The 19,890-nt window shown below is 41.6% G+C and overlaps 1 pseudogene; it reads left to right on the top strand.

The window, feature by feature from the left end:
- Nucleotides 1-1,762: 1,762 nt before the first annotated feature.
- LOC133246676 (large ribosomal subunit protein uL30-like) lies at nt 1,763-18,915 on the top strand (annotated as a pseudogene).
- The last annotated feature ends 975 nt before the right edge of the window (nt 18,916-19,890 follow it).

The raw sequence follows: 19,890 nt of genomic DNA, 5'->3' as shown, positions 1-19,890 counted from the left end.
CCACAGCGAGCTCTGGTGCAGAGATGGCAGAGAGGTCCTCAATTGGGCCAGCCTTAGTCCCCTGCCCTGCTCAGGCCCTGGTTAGCTGCACAGGAGGGGCGCTACCTTGCTTCAATCGCGGCTGATCCAGAAGATGCTTTAGGTGGAGGGTGTCAACTAACCCCACCCCTTGTGGCAGATGCCAATTAAAGGAAATTGATCAGTGCGCCGGTGTTCTCAACAAACCCACCCATGTATGGAGCTTAATACAGGTCAGAAGTAGCAAATCACTGTGGGAAGGATGGACTCTTCACATGGCAGTAAGGATAGTTGACACATGGAAAAAAGTGAAACTGAATCGTGTGTGTGTGTGTGTGTGTGTGTGTGTGTGTGTGTGTGTGTGTATAAAATATTTAGAAACCCATTCCAGCGGTTAAAGACCTTAATGTAAAAACAAAACATTAAAAACTAGGGAAGACTATGAGGATATACTTGTGATCTTGTAGAAGGGAAATACTTATTCAAGTAGACATAAAAAGCAATCAACCATAACAAAGAAAATTTTGACATTAAAACTTTGACAGAAATTAACACAACATTGTAAAGCAACTATACTCCAATAAAAAACTTAAAAAAAATTGAACATTTATTCACTGAAAGATAAAGTGAAAAGCTACAAACTGAAAGTGTATTTGTAAAACCCATGTAAAGAGCATGTTTAATACCCAAACCAAATTATATACATATATGGCATATATATATATATGAATATACATATTATAATTTTTCCTGTTCATTAGCTTTTCTAATTCATTATAAGTCATTTATACATATGTTGTCAAAGAAGGCAATGGCATCCCACTCCAGTACTCTTGCCTGGAAAATCCCATGGATGGAGGAGCCTGGTGGGCTGCAGTCCATGGGATAGTGAAGAGTCAGACTCGACTGAGCGACTTCACTTTCACTTTTCACTTTCATGCATTGGAGAAGGAAATGGCAACCCACTCCAGTGTTCTTGCCTGGAGAATCCCAGGGACGGGGGAGCCTGGTGGGCTGCCACCTATGGGGTCGCACAGAGTCAGACACGACTGAAGTGACTTAGCAGCAGCAGCAGTAGCATACATATAGTGTACACACAAATCAATCAGGAAAAAATTAATGCATAGAAAAATAGGCAAAACATTTGGAGGCATTTCACAGAAGGGCTTCCCTGGTGGCTTAGATGGTAAAGTGTCTGCCTGCAATGTGGAATACCTGGGTTGGATCCCTGGGTCAGGAAGATCCCCTGGAGAAGGAAATGGCAACCCTCTCCAGTATTCTTGTCTGGAAAATCCTATGGACAGAGGAGCCTGGTGGGCTACAGTCCATGAGGTCACAGAGTTAGATACGACTGAGCGACTTCACTTTACTTCACAAAAGGAGAAACAGGAATAGTCAGAAAAAATATGAAATGAAGTTCAATCTCATTGGTAATTGGAAAAGCAGGTTAAGATCTCAGTAAAGTGTCATTTCATACACACCTGGATGACAGCCCTGAAGAAGGCAGGCAATAAAAAGAAGTCCAATTCAGTACTGGTGGGAATGCAAACCCACATGGAACAGCACTTAGGAAAGTAATGTAGCATTGTTTTATAAAGTTAAACACAAATCTCTGTAGTCTGGTATATATCCTTGCTCACGTACAGCAGGAGAGATGTATACATCTATTGGCATTGTACCAGCAAGAGCTAGAGTCAAGTAAAACTTTCACTCACTACAGAATGGGTAAGCAAATGGTAGCACTCAACAGCATTAAAAATGAATGCACTACTGCATGATACGTAAACATCAGATAAATCTTAGAAGCATCGTGTTGAATTTTCTTAAAAGACTGCAGAAGAATACATTCAGCAAAATACCTTTTTTGATAGCTTTATTGAGGTATAATTCACATACCATAAAATTTACTCATTTAGAGTATACTCTGGTGGGTTTTAGTTTAATATTTAGAATTCTGCAGCTATTTAATTTTAGAAAATTTTCATCACCCTTACAAGAAACTCCATACCCACTGTCAGTCACTCTCCCCAGCCCCTGGCAACCACTAGTCTACTTTCTGGTTCTAGGTTTGCCTATTCTGGACATTTCCTGTAAATGGAATCGCACAATCGGTGGCCTTCTCTGAGGCTCCTGTCACTTAGGATAACGTTTTCAGTGTTGCAGTGTCAGTCCTTCATTACTTTTTATTGCCATATGATATTCTATTATAGAAGTATATACCATTTAAAAAATTCCTTCAGTTGATTGACATTTAGGTTGCTTTCAATTTGGGGCTGCTATGAATAACACTTAGGTCAGATGGTAAAGAATATGCCTGCAATGCAGGAGACCAGGGTTCAATCCCTGGGTTGGGAAGAGCTCCTGGAGAAGGGAGTGGTTACCCAGCCCAGTTTTCTTGCCGAAAAATCCCACGGACAGAAGAGCCTGGAAAGCTACAGTCCATGGGGTTGCAAAGAGTCAAATGAGACTAATACTTTTCACTTTTCATGAATAATGCTGCCATGAACACTGGTGCGTTTATATTTGGAGATTCTTTTAAAATAAGGTTCAAAGGGGACTTCCCTGGCAGTCCAGTGGTTGGGCGTCGCACATCCACTCTATGGGGTGTGGGTTCCATCCCTGGTAGGGGAAATAAGATCCCACATGTTGCGTGATGTGGCAGGAGCGGGGGAAAAAAAGGTTCAAAGACAAAACGAAACGTGTGCTAACGTCAGAAAAAGAAGGGGACGGCAAAATGAGATTTAGGGATGTTCCATATTTTTTTTTTTTGGCAGCATCTCAGGCATGTGGGATCTTAGCTCGCCGAGCAGGGATCATACCCGGCCACCACCCCCCTGCCCCCACAGTGGAAGTGTGGAGTCTGAACTGCTGGAGCACCAGGGAAGTGCCCACTAAGGTTCATTTTTAATGCATCTCATAACTTGTGTTCATAGGTTACAGTAGTTAGAACATATACACCCAAATGCATAGGAATAGGGTGCTCAGGCCTCAACAGCCTGTAAAAGTCTGATGGTTGGATGTGGGGAGATGCTGGCCTCTAAAATCTGCAATAGGTTTTGATTTCTGAGGGAGACCTGGGTTCTTCTCATTTCCCAAGTACGTTTTCCACTTTCCAGGTGTGTTCATTTCCTGAGCACTTTGAGTTCTGACGGCTGAATCGGCCTGTTTCTGGACTGCCTGCCTGGCTTTCTCTGTCACCTGTTTTACTGGCCCACAGGGTACCCCCACACACCCAGCTTTCTAGCCTCAAAAACTGTTGCTGTTGTCTCCTCCCCTCTCCTTGTCTTTATGGATTTCTACTCCCCCACTTTGCTGTCACTGTATTTTGGCTCCAGGAGGAATTGGAGGTAAATGGGTATGTTCAACTGCTGAGGTTACCCAGAGATTTTTGAGCCTGGGTTTCTTATTGCTTGCAGTTAATGGCATCCTGATGTTATCGACAGTATTTTCACACAGAAATATTCTATGACATGGTATTTAGTATTTCCTCTTATAGATGCAGAATTATTTAATCATGCTTGAATATGTGAGTGCTTCCAATTTCCTGAATATTTAAAAATAGAATTTAGAAATATATTTACTGCAATGTTATGTTATCAAATGTCTCGAGGAGGTTTTTTCCAGTTTATACTCCTGCTCTCAGTGGAGAATACCAGTATCTTCACACTGACAACAGAGAGTACTTACTTTATTTACACTGTACACTTTATTTTCTAATTATATTCATTTGAAAAAACTCGGAAAATACTATCAAGAAACAGAGCAGTCATAACCCCACCATCCAGAGATGGCCACTATTAGTATTTGGAGCGCATTCTGGGCTTCTCTCCACATGTGTGTGTGCACTGTGAGGCAGCGTTTGGCTTTGTTTTGCTTCGCTCTGGTCGTGTTCTTGCTCTGCTTACTTGGCAGTGTGCTGTGGACACCGTGCCGCAGCAGTACTGATTAGTCATTGTCAAAGCTCTGATACCATTGCTTGCTTAACCTACCCCATCGAGGGATGTTCAGATTGTTTAAGGATGTAGGAAAAGATGCAGACACGTAGCTTTGAGGTAATACACATTTTTCCCTTAGATAAATAGACACTGCTTGGTTAGCAGATGTTTACTTTTTGGAGTTCTTCGTCCACTACTTACTGCTGAAGGCTGCAGAAACAGCAGAGCCAGGAAGGCTCCGACAGTATTGTTTGATCTGCGTCATTCAATTCCTGTACTTTTAACTTGTGTGAACTAATGAATTTACACTTGGCCTACTCTGGCAAAATGTGTAATGTGTAATTTCAAACTCTTGCTAAGCTAAAGAGAGGGGCACTTGACCCTGTCTATATTCATATTTTCATAACGTAAAGTTCAGATTTCAACCCTGATGGGAACTGCAAAATGCTATAATTCATGTGAATGCTATTCAAAACACAAATTATTCAATAACAAATCATTCAATATTTAGGAAGTTTGCATCTGTTTTATGTAGTATGTCTAAATTAAGAATATGGGTTAATATTTAGAGTATTCTTAGCCTGATATATTACATCACATATGAAGTCTTAAATTGACATGAATTAGCCTATACATCTTTAAATATTTGCAAAATTATATTTTATATGAGCCTGTAATAAATGACTGTATTACAATTCAGAAGCTGAAAAGTGTAGTGAAAGTTGCCATGGGAACCTTAATGTGATAACCCCTTGCTTTCATTTAAATTTCATTTTTAATATTACATTAACATTTTTGCATTTAATAGATAGATATTTGAATTAATATTGAAGTACCCTCTCTAATATAAATAAAATATAAGAAATGAAAATGTGATTTTTCTTCCAGTGAACAAATGAACATATAATCCAAGATCTCGTAGAAATAACAGCACTTGAGTTTTAAATTATTGGATTTCATTCATTTATTTTGAAGTTTCTTAAAGGATCCCTTTTAAAAGATTAAGAAATATTTATGGATAGCCACATAACTCATGTCTTTGACATTTCAAATATGGTTCAGAATTTTCTGAAGGCTATTTGGGGGCAATTTACTTCACGGTGCCTTGATTTATTCTGTGTATTTCAAACTCGATGACCTCAGATGCCTCTCCCACCTCAATAAATCCATATTAGTATACCAATCATTTATAGGTGGATACACTTAATCTTACTTAAAACAAAACACAATATTACCAAATACAGATTCATCTATTTAAGTTTATTATAGATAATAAAAATCTAACTCATGCCAGAGATATAGGGTACTTTTTTATTACAAAGGAATCTTGACTGCACTAAGTAAATATTCACTCAGATTATACGTGGATTGTGTGGTTAAAGTTGAAACGAATATATAAAATTTATGGACAGCAGAATCTTTGGTTGAAAGTCTCTCAGGTGTCAGGAGTCTCTGGTTCTCTAACGCACTACAGCCAACTAAATCTTAACTCTGTGCAAATCATTTAATCTCTTGTGTGTGAAACAAAAAGAGTAGTGAATTCCCTGGCAGTCCAGCAGTTAGGACTCAGCACTCTCACTGTTGCTGTGGCCCAGGGTTCAGTCCCTAGTTGGGGATCTAAGATCCCACAAACTGCACACCCAAGAGAAGAGCCATGTGAAAGGGAGGGCGGTCTGGAATAGGGCAGGAAATGACACCATCACTAGTTACACACCCGGAGCGAGCTACAGCAGTAGGGAGTGGATCTTGGTGTGCATCAAGGGAATGAGTGACTACTAGCGTTAAGATGATTCTTTGCTTTCTTCTGGAGAGGAAGTGAGGGCATCTGACGCAATCTGGATACCGTAAGAGGATATGAGTAGATCCAGGTGGTGCAAGCGGTTGACTGTATCATACTCTGTTCTGTACGAACCAAACTCTGCATGGCCATGCCTGTTTCACCTCATACCTGCTACCTGTCCCCTGCACACACACACACACACACACGTACACACACACATGGAGCAACACCAGCAGTGGCTCATAGTTCTCTGTGGTCATGGACCCAGTAAGAGATGCTGCCACCACAGCCCTGGAAATCAGGGAGCACCACCCACCATCCTGACAATGAAGAGCATCTGCTATGCCTGCCAGTAACTGGGAACTGTGCTTCCCCAGTAACTGCCTGAAGAGGCCACCTAACACCACCTGGCACTTGAGGTGCCTTAATGTGTACTCAGGACTAATGATCAGGAGTTCAGGAAAGGAAGTGAGCTGCTCTATAAGTTATTTTCGCTTCCTCTCCATGAATGGACTACTCCTAGACTCAGTTCTTTATATCAACATACTGAAGACACCCTGTGAGACCAGGCTGACTCTGTTAGGATGCTGTGGCAAGCTTTATTGGTGTATATACTCTATAAGATTTTCTTAAGCATTATAATAGTTTTTTTTAAGCAGTATTTTACTAGTTTGTTCCAGAGCTTCTCATAAGGAAAGAAAAATCTATCTTCTTAGAATTAGATCATTGTTAAATCTAAGAGATGAGACCTAAAGGTATAACCTGGAGATGAACAGGAAGACAAAGATCCTTTTTTTGTTTCATTTTTAAAATCAAAACTAGGACCATATTGACTGATAGACTTTTATAACATACTTTTTTCCTCTCACTTAATATTTTGTAATTTTTTTCCACATCATTAAATTTTATGATTATATTTTTAAGGCCACATGATATTTCATGGTTCCATAATTTATCAACCAGTGCTCAACTGTTGGATATTTCTTTGCTTTCTCCTTTTAAACATTGTTTTGTGTTTTGGTGACATTCATGCAGATATAATCTTTGTACTACTGTGTAATTATTTTCATAGGATAACTCCTTTGCAGTGGTAATAAATTCTAAAGGGAAGGTTGTACCAGTTTAAATTCTTAATAACTGTATATGAGGACACTGGTTTCTTTGCACACTTGCCAACTGCAAGTATTGTCTCCTGCTTTAGTCTTTGTATGCTGCTCTCTGCAAAAGGGTATCTCCTGTTCCTATGCATTTCTCTGGTTATTAGCAAGGTCAAATACAGTTTTGGATGTTCATTGGCCAGTACCGTTTCTTTTGTGAATCGTCCACGATACAGGTCTGTCTTTTGTCATGTTTTTATCTCAACTTGTCACTCATCTTTGTTTATAATATCACATGTAGTTTTCTACATAATTGGAGTTATTTTGAGGAAAATAGCAACCCTTCATTTATTCACAGTCATTCCTTTTAGAGAATTTTTCAGTCAAATGGATAGTAAATCCTTCAAGGCACAACCTAAATGTTCCTTTCTCCATGAAGTCTTCCGTGACTTCATCTAATTTAGTCCTGAGTGACTCTTTCTCGCCTACATGTTTCTACATGGGCACTAATGCTTTATTCAGCCTTTCTTGTATTAAATGTGTTTGCACATCTCCCTAATCATAGCTTTTTGAAAGCAGGAACAATGTTTTATTCCTATTAGCACGATTCAGGGCCCAGTAAGGTATCCTGCCCATAATATATAGTCAGTGGTGGTGGTGGTAATTTAGTTGCTAAGTCATGTCTGACTCTTGTGACCCCACAGACAGAGGAGCCTTGCAGGTTACAGTCCATGGGATTCTCCAGGCAAGAATACTAGGGTGGGTTGCCATTTCCTTCTCCAGGAGATATTCCCAACCCAGGAATCAAACCCGGGTCTCCTGCATTGTAGGCAGATTCTTTACCAACTGAGCTACAAGGGAAGCCCATATATTCAGTAGTGGAAGTTGAATTGATTTGTTAGCTCTTTCAATAACAACACGTTTACACTTTAAACTGTTCTTCACAGAATTTGTTTTGAATTATACATTTGTACAAACATCTATTTTTGCTTTATTGACTATGCCAAAGCCTTTGACTGTGTGGATCACAATAAACTGGAAAATTCTGAAGGAGATGGGAATACCAGACCACCTGACCTGGCTCTTGAGTAACCTGTATGCTGGTCAGGAAGCAACAGTTAGAACTGGGCATGGAACAACAGACTGGTTCCAAATAGGAAAAGGAGTATGTCAAGGCTGTATATTGTCACCCTGCTTATTTAACTTCTATGCAGAGTACATTGTGAGAAACTCTGGGCTGGAAGAAGCACAAGCTGGAATCAAGATTGCTGGGAGACATATCAATAACCTCAGATATGCAGATGACACCACCCTTATGGCAGAAAGTGAAGAGGAACTAAAAAGCCTCTTGATGAAAGTGAAAGAGGAGAGTGAAAAAGTTGGCTTAAAGCTCAACATTCAGAAAACTAAGATCACAGCATCTAGTCCCATCACTTCATGGCAAATAGATGGGGAAACAGTGGAAACAGTGTCAGACTTTATTTTTTGGGGCTCCAAAATCACTGCAGATGGTGACTGCAATCATGAAATTAAAAGACGCTTACTCCTTGGAAGGAAAGTTATGACCAACCTAGATAGCATATTGAAAAGTAGAGAGATTACTTTGCCAACAAAGGTCCGTCTAGTCAAGGCTATGGTTTTTCCTGTGATCATGTATGGATGTGAGAGTTGGACTGTGAAGAAAGCTGAGCGCTGAAGAATTGATGCTTTTGAACTGTGGTGTTGGAGAAGACCCTGATGATGGGAGGGATTGGGGGCAGGAGGAGAAGGGGACGACAGAGGATGAGATGGTTGGATGGCATCATCGACTCAATGGACATGAGTTTGAGTGAACTCTGGGAGTCAGTGATGGACAGGGAGGGCTGGCGTGCTGCAGTTCATGGGGTCGCAAAGAGACATGACTGAGCAACTGAACTGACTAACTGACACTTTCTTTAGGAGAGTTTATTAAAACAGTTTAGGGTTTTTGATAACTGATGCTTCTATAAAGATGATGTGTAGAACTTTACTATTAGACACTGATACCTTCAGAGGTTTAGAGAGCTGCCGCCTGTAACTAAGTGGCCCTGGGTGCTTATGGATTATGTATTCCTCTCTAAAAGCACCTCTCTGCTAATAAATCACTGTGTCCAGTACTCTCCAGATGAGAAAGGCTGTGAGAATTAACTCTAAAACTGGACTTCAGTGCCCTTTAAATTTATGTGTAGGTTGGTTCCCAACTGGGTTCCAGATCACCGAGGCTGCCATGTAGATGACCTCTGTGCTCATTAATATTCACTGGAACATATTTTTGTGAGCCGTACGTCTCTGAGTCTTGTCATTACATAAATCAAGTCATGTTACCTCAAACTGTACAGAATGAACACCAGCCCTAAGTGTTCTTTTCTAAGTGGTACAATGTCATATGCATTAGCGAGATCTGCATGCTATACTAGTATGATGTCGGGCATTTGTCATTCCCTTTTGAGAGCCTCTTCCGAGTGTCAGGACAATTATTCAAAACTCAGGCTAGAGACATGAGAGGAGGTTTCTGGGTGTTCTTCCAGTGCACTGCCCAGATTGCTCCTTTAACTGTCTGTTGACAGTGTCATTTGACAACTCCATAGCAGCAGAGGTTAACATGTGTATTCCTGTCTGGTTAGAGATGCAGATGATTTCTGTTCAGTGGGAAGGATAACCCTCTAGGCTGTGGCCTGTGGCCCTGTAGGACATTAAGTAATTTTGCATCTAACTTAGTATCTTAAGCAATACTAACATTCCTTTTTAAATTTATAAATACTTAAGCTCCTCCAATTCTAATTCAACCCCAGTCTTTTACTATTTCCCTTATTAATTGAGTTGAATAAAATCATTCACCACATGTTTATTTTATACAGGTATGAGATCATCTTTTTAGCCTTTTGAAAATTATTCTCCAGCATTATTTTAGGACCCCTCATTTTTACTGTAGCTGCCAAGTAGTTTAGATTGCTCGGTAAATAGTAAAATACACTATTATTAACAAAAACAAAAGCAAGTCAGCTGGTAATCAGATCCCAGTCTGTTTTTTCCCCCCCTCCTTCTTCTTTCACTGTTAAATACTTTTTCTGCTTGTAACCTAGAAAAGATGGGCTAGAAAGCCGCACAGAATCATTCTTTCTGTGACTCCATCTGCCAACAACATTTGTTAAGCCCCGTGTGTAAAGAGCATGGCCCTGGAGGATGCAGTGAACTTGCAGCAAAAGTGGGGATGTTGCTGCATGGTTTCATGTTATTTTCAACTGGAGTCCTGCTTGGCTGCAGCAGGAGGGAAAATATCCACCAGGATGGTGAAATGAAGATAACACGGGAACATTTTGCCAGATAAAGAAAGAAAGCTCCATTAGCTAAATTATCATCCAAACATCCAAAAATGATCATTTTGTTGTTGGGCTTTTTTAGTTGAATTGTTAATAACATAGTGAGACTAACACATTTGGTCCTTAGAATCAGATATGAGAGTCCCAAGGAAATGTTTCTTTTGGAAAAATCACTATGAGAACTATGGCTGATGGAGAATATTTTATTCCAACCAACTATCAATTCTATCATTTTGTTCAACTTCGATTGAGCTTCAGTGCCATGTCAAATCCTGTGTGCTCTGTAAGCTTCCCTGATCACCCAAGACCAAAGTTAACTTCTGCACACTTGTTTGTAGTCCTCATTTGAGACTTATATACTCTCTTGACCATTATTTTTATGTGCATCTAGTTTTTCCTCTCAGTCTAGGCCATAAATTCCTGGGGAACAAGTTTTGTTTCCCACACTTTTATATCTTTCGCAGTGTTGGTTATATAGTGTGTGCACGCTAAGTTGCTTTAATCATGTCTAACTCTTTGAGACTCTATGGACTGTAGCCCACAATTCGCCTCTGTCCCTGGGATTCTCCAGGCGAGAATACTGGGATGGGTTGTCCAGCTTTCCTCCAAGGGATCTTCCCCACCCAGGGATCAGACTTGTGTCTCTTAATGTCTCCTGCATTGGCTTGCGAGTTCTTTACCACTAGCACCTCCTGGTTATATAGTAGCAGCTCAGTAATCAGTATCTGTTGGTGGGTTCACAGGAGAGCAGATTACTCTTGGCCAGTGTAGGCAGAAAAGTGCTATAGCCTGACTTTTTTTCCCCTGAGATAACCAAGTTCATTGGCAAGTGATACAGTTATTCCTCTGGAAGATCCTGAAGTAATGCATGCAGTCTCCTGTATGGCATTTTTAAACTCTCCACAGCCATTATTGCTGTTTTCTTTATACTGCACTATGCTTAAACAGCCAACTCATTGAAAGAGTCCCTGATGCTGGGAAAGACTGAGGGCAGAAGGAGAAGAGGGCATCAGACATTGAGATGGCTGGATGGCATCACCGATGCAATGGACATGAACTTGGGCAAACTTCGGGAGACGGTGAGGGACAGAGAGGCCTGGTGTGCTGCCCCCATGGGGTCGCAAGAGTCAGACACGACTGGGCGACCGAACAACAACAACAGTGCTTAGAGCTGGAGTTGTGCTTACTGAGCAGAGAGCTTAGGAAACTGCTCTAGAATTTTCGATGCAGTATTTAAATTTGACTCGTCTAATGAAGAGCAGGATGCGCACAGGGAGAACAAATCTAATTCCATATAATAACATGCATTTTTACATTTGTTTAAGGGAAGCATTTATTAAAGCAGCATGCCTTGCTTTTCATGGAGCCAGTTAGAATCTTAAAGAAGTCTAATACGGCAGAGAACTAGAGTTGAATCTAACAGAATATGTAGACTATTTCCTATTTTAAGGATAGCCTGTCTCCCAGTAATAAAAATTAAGGATTTTAAAGAGTGCACATCCTTCATAACACATATTTGGCCAAAAGGTTTGTTTGGATTTTTCCTCAACATCTTACTTTTTGGCGAACTCAGCGCTTTGCTCATGGGATTCGATTAAAAATTCTTTGACCTTGAGTCATTAGGGTGAGCTGTGAGCTAACACGGGGACAGCACAAGGGACCACTTTGTCTTCTGTGACATGAACCCCTTTCCAAGTACTTCCTGAGTCCAGGTGCGTTTTAGGGTGACTCTAAGAGCCCTGAAGTAAGGCAAGAGCATTGTGGCATAAAAGGATAAAACTCTTGGTATTTTTCAACCAGTGATCCTCAAACTTTACTGTATACACAGATTACCAGAGGATTTTGTTAATGCGGATTTTGATTTTGTGGGTCCTTTTAATAAGCTCCCTAGTGGTGCTCCTGGGGCTGCACGGTGATCATCATTGCCTTAGAGAATCTGGGGCTTTCAGACCCCTCATTGCTACGCTAGAATCTACCCTCTTCCTGAAGCTCTTTATCCTTTTCTTCTTTTGGTGTTCTAGCCCGTGGGGCCACTGTGCCTCCTCCCTCCCAGGGATCCCTGTCATTTCACCAACGCAAAATAGGACTCACTCCTTTCCTTTTTGATAATAAGCTGTTTGTGACAGGAAAATGGAACAAGATGACGAAGTGAAGTATCAGATGCTCCCAGGCAAGAATCCACCGCATCTGAGATTATCGAGACAAAATGTTGCATGTTTTACATCGTGGGCAAGGATTTGTCTCTAACCCTTAGTAAAATTTAATAGCAGTTACTGTGATGAAACTTCAAGACAAAATTCTGTCACACAGTATGGTTTTGTTCATATGGAAAATGGGAATCCTTGGAGAATAGTAACCAGAGGATTGTTATCTGCTGGTTTTCATTTGGACAAGAACTCCAGCCATACTACAGTAACATACAAAATGGAAAACATCCATGATGCCCTTTAAAATTCTGGCTTCAAATATAAATCTCAAATATTTTTTAAAGTTCTTTTATCTTTTAAATTTCTTGGCCTCACTGTGCAGCATGTGGCATCTTAGTTGCCCAGCCAGTGATTGAAACTGTGCTCCTTACATTTGGAAGCGGGAATCTTATTAACCATTGGACCACTAGGGAGTCCCCTCAAACATGTTTTAGTGTGAAATAGTGAAGAGAAGCCAACAGAATGAAAAAACAGCCCTAAAGAAAAACATCTATTTCTGCTTTATTGACTATGCCAAAGCCTTTGACTGTGTGGATCACAATAAACTGTGGAAAATTCTGAAAGAGATGGGAATACCAGACCACCTGACCTGACTCTTGAGAAACCTGTATGCAGGTCAGGAAGCAACAGTTAGAACTGGACATGGAACAATGGACTGGTTCCATATAGGGAAAGGAGTACGTCAAGGCTGTATATTTTCACCCTGCTTATTTAACTTATATGCAGAGTACATCATGAGAAACACTGGGCTGGAAGAAGCACAACCTGGAATCAAGATTGCCGGGAGAAATATCAGTAACCTCAGATATGCAGATGACACCACCCTTATGGCAGAAAGTGAAGAAGAACTAAAGAGCCTCTTGATGCAAATGAAAGAGGAGAGTGAAAAGTTGGCTTAAAATTCAACATTCAGAAAACTAAGATCATGGCATCTGGTCCCATCACTTCACAGCAAATAGATGGCAAAACAATGGAAATGGTGTCAGACTTTATTATTTGGGGTTCCAAAATCATTGCATATGGTGACTGCAGCCATGAAATTAAAAGACGCTTTCTCTTTGGAAGAAAAGTTATGATCAACCTAGACAGCATATTAAAAGCAGAGACATTACTTTGCCAACAAAGGTCCACCTAGTCAAAGATATGGTTTTTCCAGTAGTCATGTATGGATGTGAGAGTTGGACTATTAGGAACGCTGAGCACCAAAGAATTGATGCTTTTGAACTGTGGTATTGGACAAGACTCTTGAGAGTCCCTTGGACTGCAAGGAGATCCAACCAGTCCATCCTAAAGGAGATCAGTCCTGAGTGTTCATTGCAAGGACAGGCTGATGCTGATGCTGAATACTTTGGCCACCTGATGCGAAGACTGACTCAATGGAAAAGACCCTGATGCTGGGAGGGATTGAAGGTGGGAGGAGAAGTGGCTGACAGAGGATGAGATGGTTGGATGGCATCACCAACTTGATGGACATGAGTTTGAGTCAACTCCGGGAGTTAGTGATGGACAGGGAAGCCTGGCATGCTGCAGTCTGTGAGGTCACAAAGAGTCAGACATGACTGAGCAACTAAACTGAAGTGAACTCAACCCACCAAGCAACCTTCTGAAAACAATACCCTCTGGCAGTCTAGATTCAGAAATTATATAATTTATCCAAGAACAGCAACTAGTAAATTGAGTTAAATATGAAAAAAAAAGTGAGTGTTAGTCACTCCGTCATATCTGACTCTTTTCGATCCCATGGACTGTCGCCCGCCAGCCTCTCTGTCCATGGAATTCTCCAGGCGAGAATACTGGAGTGGGTTGCCATTTCCTTCTCCAGGGGATTTTCATAATCAGTGATCAAAGCCAGTCTCCTGCATTGCCTGCAGATTCTCTAGCATCTGAGCCACCAGGGAAGCTCATTTATTTAAATCTAAGGCCTACCAGAAAAGTTGGCAGTCTACTTCTCATGGACTACAAAAGCCCTGGGCTAGACTTTTTCCCCAATCCGGTGCCTGTGTTAGCACTCCTCACATGCTGGTCTGAATTCTGTAACTGAAACGGTCTCCAGGACCACACACCCAAAGAAGTTCCGTTTGCATTTCTGCTGCTGTCAGTGCAAAGTGAGCACTGTTCTCCTGGCCTCTCTCACACTCACCTCCCACCTGTTTCTCAAGTAAGGGAGAGGCACATTTCATTTACCTAGAGGTTTTTGAAAGACTTAAATGAGTTTGTTGAAGAGCTGAGTTCTCCAGATTCCATCTTTAAATGTTATGTTCACTGCCTCTCCTCTTTTGCCCCCTGACGTTTGAGTAAATATATTTTTGAAAGGTATTAATCTAATTATGTGTCCATGTTTACTTCTCTGTTTATCCATCTGTTTAATTCCTATCCCTCTGTACTGAAAATAATAATCTCATACACTGAATTATTTGGATCACATTTAGGTTTTTGCATTTAATTTAGAGAGACATTTTTTTGAAGTGGTTATGATGTTTAGAGATTCAGACCTTTCCTCATTTAAAGAAACTGGTTAATCAATTTTAAAAAGAAACAAAGGGAGATTTGATGCCTGGTCTTGAATATTTGAAGAACTGTTTAACACAAGAATAATTAGATAATTTATTTGCTATTAAAAATGTTACCGGGACTTCCCTGGAGGTCCAGTGGTTAAGAATCCATCTTCCAGTGGAGGGGACATGGGTTTGAACCCTGGTCAGGGACCTAAGATCCCACATGCTACGGGGCAACTAAGCACACACACCACGACTACTGAGCCCACACACAGCCGCTGGGCCCATCACTGCAGCCACTGAGCCCATGCACGCAGCTTCTGAGCCCACGCGCCACAACTAGAGAGAAATCCACGTGCCGCAGCAAAGAGCCCAGCTGCTGCCTAAGCCAAAAATAAATAATTTTTTTAAAATGTGTTATCAATTGCAGGCATACTTAGGTCAAAATGACTTCTTTTGGGACTTCCTCGGTGGTCCAGTGGTTAAGACTCTGCGCTTCCGCCACCCAGGGAATGCGGATTAGATCCCTGGCCCAGGTGGCCCTAGTGGTAAAGAACCCACCTGCAAATGCAGATGACTTAAGAGATGTGAATTCGATCCCTGGTTTGGGAAGATGCCCTAGATGAGGGCATGGCAACCCACTCCAGTATTCCTGCCTGAAAAATCCCATGGACAGAGGAGCCTGCTGGGCTGCAGTCCCTAGGGTCGCAAAGAGTCAGACACGACTGACGTGATTTTGCACACACACTGGAAACTAAGATCCCCTACGTGCATTGTGGTGCAGCCAAAAAAAAGAGGGGGAGCAGCAGCTCTTTCCTGGTTGGAACCATGGAGGGTTCAGAAGATAAGAAAAAGAAGGTTTTTGCTATGCCAGAAACCCTTAGATCAAATAAAAGATTTTTGCAGAGCTTAAGATCAAGAGCTTGAGAAAGAAGTCTGCCCTAAAGATGCTTTGAAAAGCAAAGAGAAAGCTCATCTATGAAAAAGTTCTATGAAAAAGCTAAGCATTATGACAGGAATACAGGCAGATGGTATCACAGGAATATAGGTAATCATATCCATTACCTGCAAAAGTTTCGAATGGCTAGGATGGCAAGAAAAGCCAGCAACATCTATGTACCCTCTGAATCCAAACTGGCGCTTGTCATAAGGATCAGAAGTATCGGTGGCATTTGCTGAAAGGTTGGAAAGTTATTGCAGCTTGTTTGCCTCTGTCAGATCTTCAGTGGCACCTGTGTGAAGCTCAGCAACGCTTCAGTTACCACGCTGAGAACTGTGGAACCATACACTGCATGAGAGTCCCCAGACCTTCGGTCAGTAAATGAATTGATCTACAAGTGTGCTTATGGCAAAACCAACAAGAAGTGAATTGACCTGACAGATAACACAGTGATTGCTCGATCTCTTGGCAAAGATGGCATCATCTGCATGGAGAATCAGATTCATGAGGTCTGTACCATTGGAAAATGTTTCAAAGACGCATGCAACTTCCTGTGGCACTTCAAGTTGTCTTCTGCACGAGGTGGAATGAAGGAAGAGACCACCCATTTTGTAGAAGGTAGAGATGCTGGCAATCGGGAAGACCAGATCAACAGGCTTATTAGAAGGATGAACTAAGGTATCTACTGTGATTATTTTTGTAATCTGGTCAGTTAATAAACAGAGGCTGCTTTCAAATTAAAAAATTTAAATGATAAAAATAGGCAAAGGATCTGAGTGGACGTTTCTCAAAAAAACTGGCTAATAATCTCACGAAGACCTGCTCAATGTCATTATCTATCAAGGAAATGCAAGTAAAAACCATTGTGAGATGGCACTTCTCATCCTGTCGAAAAGTAGATAATCCAGGTGTTGTAGAGGATGTGGAGAAAATGGAAACTGTCCATCGTAGGTGGTGGTGTAAAGAGCTGTGTCTGCTGTGGAGAACACTCTGGAGTTCCTCAAAAGGTTAAGCAGGGAGTTTCTATCAGTTCAGTTCAGTTGTTCAGTCATGTCCAGCTCTCTGCGACCCCATGGACTGTAGCACGCCAGGCCTCCCTGTCCATCACCAACTGCTGGAGTCCACCCAAACCCACGTCCATTGAGTCGGTGATGCCATCCAACCATTGCATCCTCTGTTGACCCCTTCTCCTCCTGCCCTCAATCTTTCCCAGCATCAGGGGTCTTTTCAAATGAGTCAGCTCTTCGCATCAGGTGGCCAAAGTATTGGAGTTTCAGCTTCAACATCAGTCCTTCCAATGAACATTTAGGACTGATCTCCTTTAGGATGGACTGGTTGGATCTCCTTGCAGTCCAAGGGATTCTCAAGAGTGTTCTCCAACACCACAGTTCAAAAGCATCAATTCTTCTGTGCTCAGCTTTTTTTATAGTCCAACTCTCACATCCATACATGACTACTGGAAAAACCATAACTTTGACTAGATGGACCTTTGTTGGCAAAGTAATGGCTCTGCTTTTTAGTATGCTGTCTGGGTTGGCCATAACTTTCCTGCCAAGGAGTAAGTGTCTTTTAATTTCATGGCTGCAGTCAGGACCCAGCAACTCTTTTTTTTTTTTTCCCCATCTTTATTGAGGTATTATTGTACATCATTGTGTGTGCGTATGTACTCAGTCACTTTAGTCCTGTCCAACTCTTCAACTCTATGGACTGTAGCCAGTCACGCTCCTGGGTCCATGGGATTATCCAGGCAAGAACACTGGAGTGGGTTGCCATGCCCTCCTTCAGGAGATCTCCCCAACCCAGGGATGGAACCTGTGTCTCCTACAGCTCCTACACCTCCTCCATCAGCTCCTGCAGATTCTTTACTTCTGAGCCAATTAATGGATACAGTTTGGTTGGACATTTGTATAAACCCATATTATTAACACCACAATATAGGTATTAAACATATTCATCACCTACAAAAGTTTCGCTGTGTCCATCTGTTGGATAACCATGTTATTTTTCACCAATTCATATGTTTAAACACATGAAATCTTCAAAATAGTCCTCTTCGTTCAATCCTCTGGACACAGCAATTCTAAGATTATTCTAATTCTAATCCTCAGAATATAAGAAACAAAAACATATGTCCACATAAAAACTTGTACACAGGGCTCCCCTGGTGGCTCAGTGGTAAAGAATCCACCTGCCAATGCAGGAGACACAGATTTGATCCCTGATCTGGGGAGATCCCACATGCTGCAGAGCAACTAAGCCCATTCACCACAACTACCAAGCCTACAGCCTAGAACCCGTGACCCGCAACTGCTGAAGCCCACGCACCCTAGAGCCCATGCCCTGCAACAGGAGGAGCCACTGCAGTGAGAAGCCTGTGCCCCATAACTTGAGAGCAGCCCCCACTCTCTGCAACTAGAGAAGCGCCCTGGCAGTAACAAAGACCCAGCATAGCCAAACAGAAAAAATACATAACTTTTTGGAAAAAACAAAAAGAAGTGTACGCAAATGTTTGTGTGCTGTGCTTAGTAGCTTCAGTCGTGTCCAACTCTTTGCAACCCCATGGACTGCAGCCCACCAAGCTGCAGTCCATGGGATTCTCCAGGTAAGAATACTGGAGCGAGCTGCCATTTCCTTCTCCAGGGGATCTTCCTGACCCAGGAATCGAACCCGAGTCTGCCTCGTCTCCTGCACTGCAGGCGGATTCTTTACCACTGAGTCACTGGGGAAGCCCACACAAATGTTTTTAGGAGCATTATTCATAATAGCCAAAAAATGGAAACAACCCATCAACTTGATGAATGGATAAATAAGCTGTGGTATATCCATGTGATTTACTATTCCTTGACAATGCGAAGGAATGAACTTTTATTGGATAGTACTGATACACGCTATAAACTGGATGGACCTTGAAAACATAGTGCTAAGTGAAAGGAGCCTGTTGCTAAAGGCTACATGTCACATAATTTCCTTTGCATAAAATATCCAGAATGTGAAAATCTATAAGATAGGAGGACTTGGCACTTTCACTGCTGAGGGTCTGTTTTTGATGCCTGGCCCAGGAATGAAGATCCCGAAAGCTTGTGGCACAGCCAAAAAATATATATATTAGTGATTGACCTGCGGGTGGAGTGCGGGTGGGAAATGGGAAGTTACTTCCAATGGGTGTGAACTTTCTTTTTGGGTTGGTGAAAATGTAAAATTGATTTGTGGTGATGGTTGCACAACTTGGTGAATACACTAAAGTCCATTGAATTCTATACTTTATATGATTGAATGATATTTCTATAAAGCTATTGAAAAAGAAAGTAGAAGTATACCATGTGAGAATGTTTAAACAGTAGAAAGGTATTACCTAATTATTAAAGTGTTCCACTTTATACTCAAACATGAAAGATGAGTGTTTTGCCAGGATTCCAGTTTTTTGATGTTGAAGTTGCCTTTCCAAGGATGGAGTCAGATACTCTGTCTTTATCTGAAAGCACCCAGGGCTTGGTCCCAGGGTCTCTACTTTGTGACTTTAGTGTGATTTTTCTAATACTTTTTTTCTCATTAACTCCTGAGTCCACTGCTGTCTCTTAACTTCATACACTGGCTTGGATATTTGGAAGTTTAGAGACCTATTCACTGGGAAATCAAACCAGGGCTGTAAGGAAGATTTTGGGATTCTTAGAATGACAAGAGTTCAAATAAGGACAATGGAACCAAAGCAGAATAACAAATAGCCAGCAAGTCCTGCTCTACCAAGGAAGGTGAAGTACTCCTAAGAAAGAAGGTGTAGAAAGTGTTAGTCACCCAGTCGTGTTCGACTCTTTGACCCATGGACTGTAGCCCACCATTCTCCCTTGTCCATGGAATCCTCCAGGCAAGAATACTGGAGTGGGTTGCCATTTCCTTCTCCAGGGGATCTTCCCCACCCTGGGATCAAACCTGGGTCTCCCACATTGCAACCAGACTCTTTACTATCTGAGCCCCCAGGGAAACCCAGAAGTACTCCTAAGACGGGAGCAATTGAACTACCAGCTGGAATTCAGAATTCTCCACTTCACACTGAGATTGCCCAAGTTCCTCAAATCCTACAGT

Source organism: Bos javanicus, chromosome 4 (genome assembly GCF_032452875.1).
Source record: "Bos javanicus breed banteng chromosome 4, ARS-OSU_banteng_1.0, whole genome shotgun sequence".
Lineage (NCBI taxonomy): Eukaryota > Metazoa > Chordata > Mammalia > Artiodactyla > Bovidae > Bos > Bos javanicus.
Note: the sequence above shows the minus strand (reverse complement) of the source record. Positions and strands in the feature narration are given on the sequence as shown.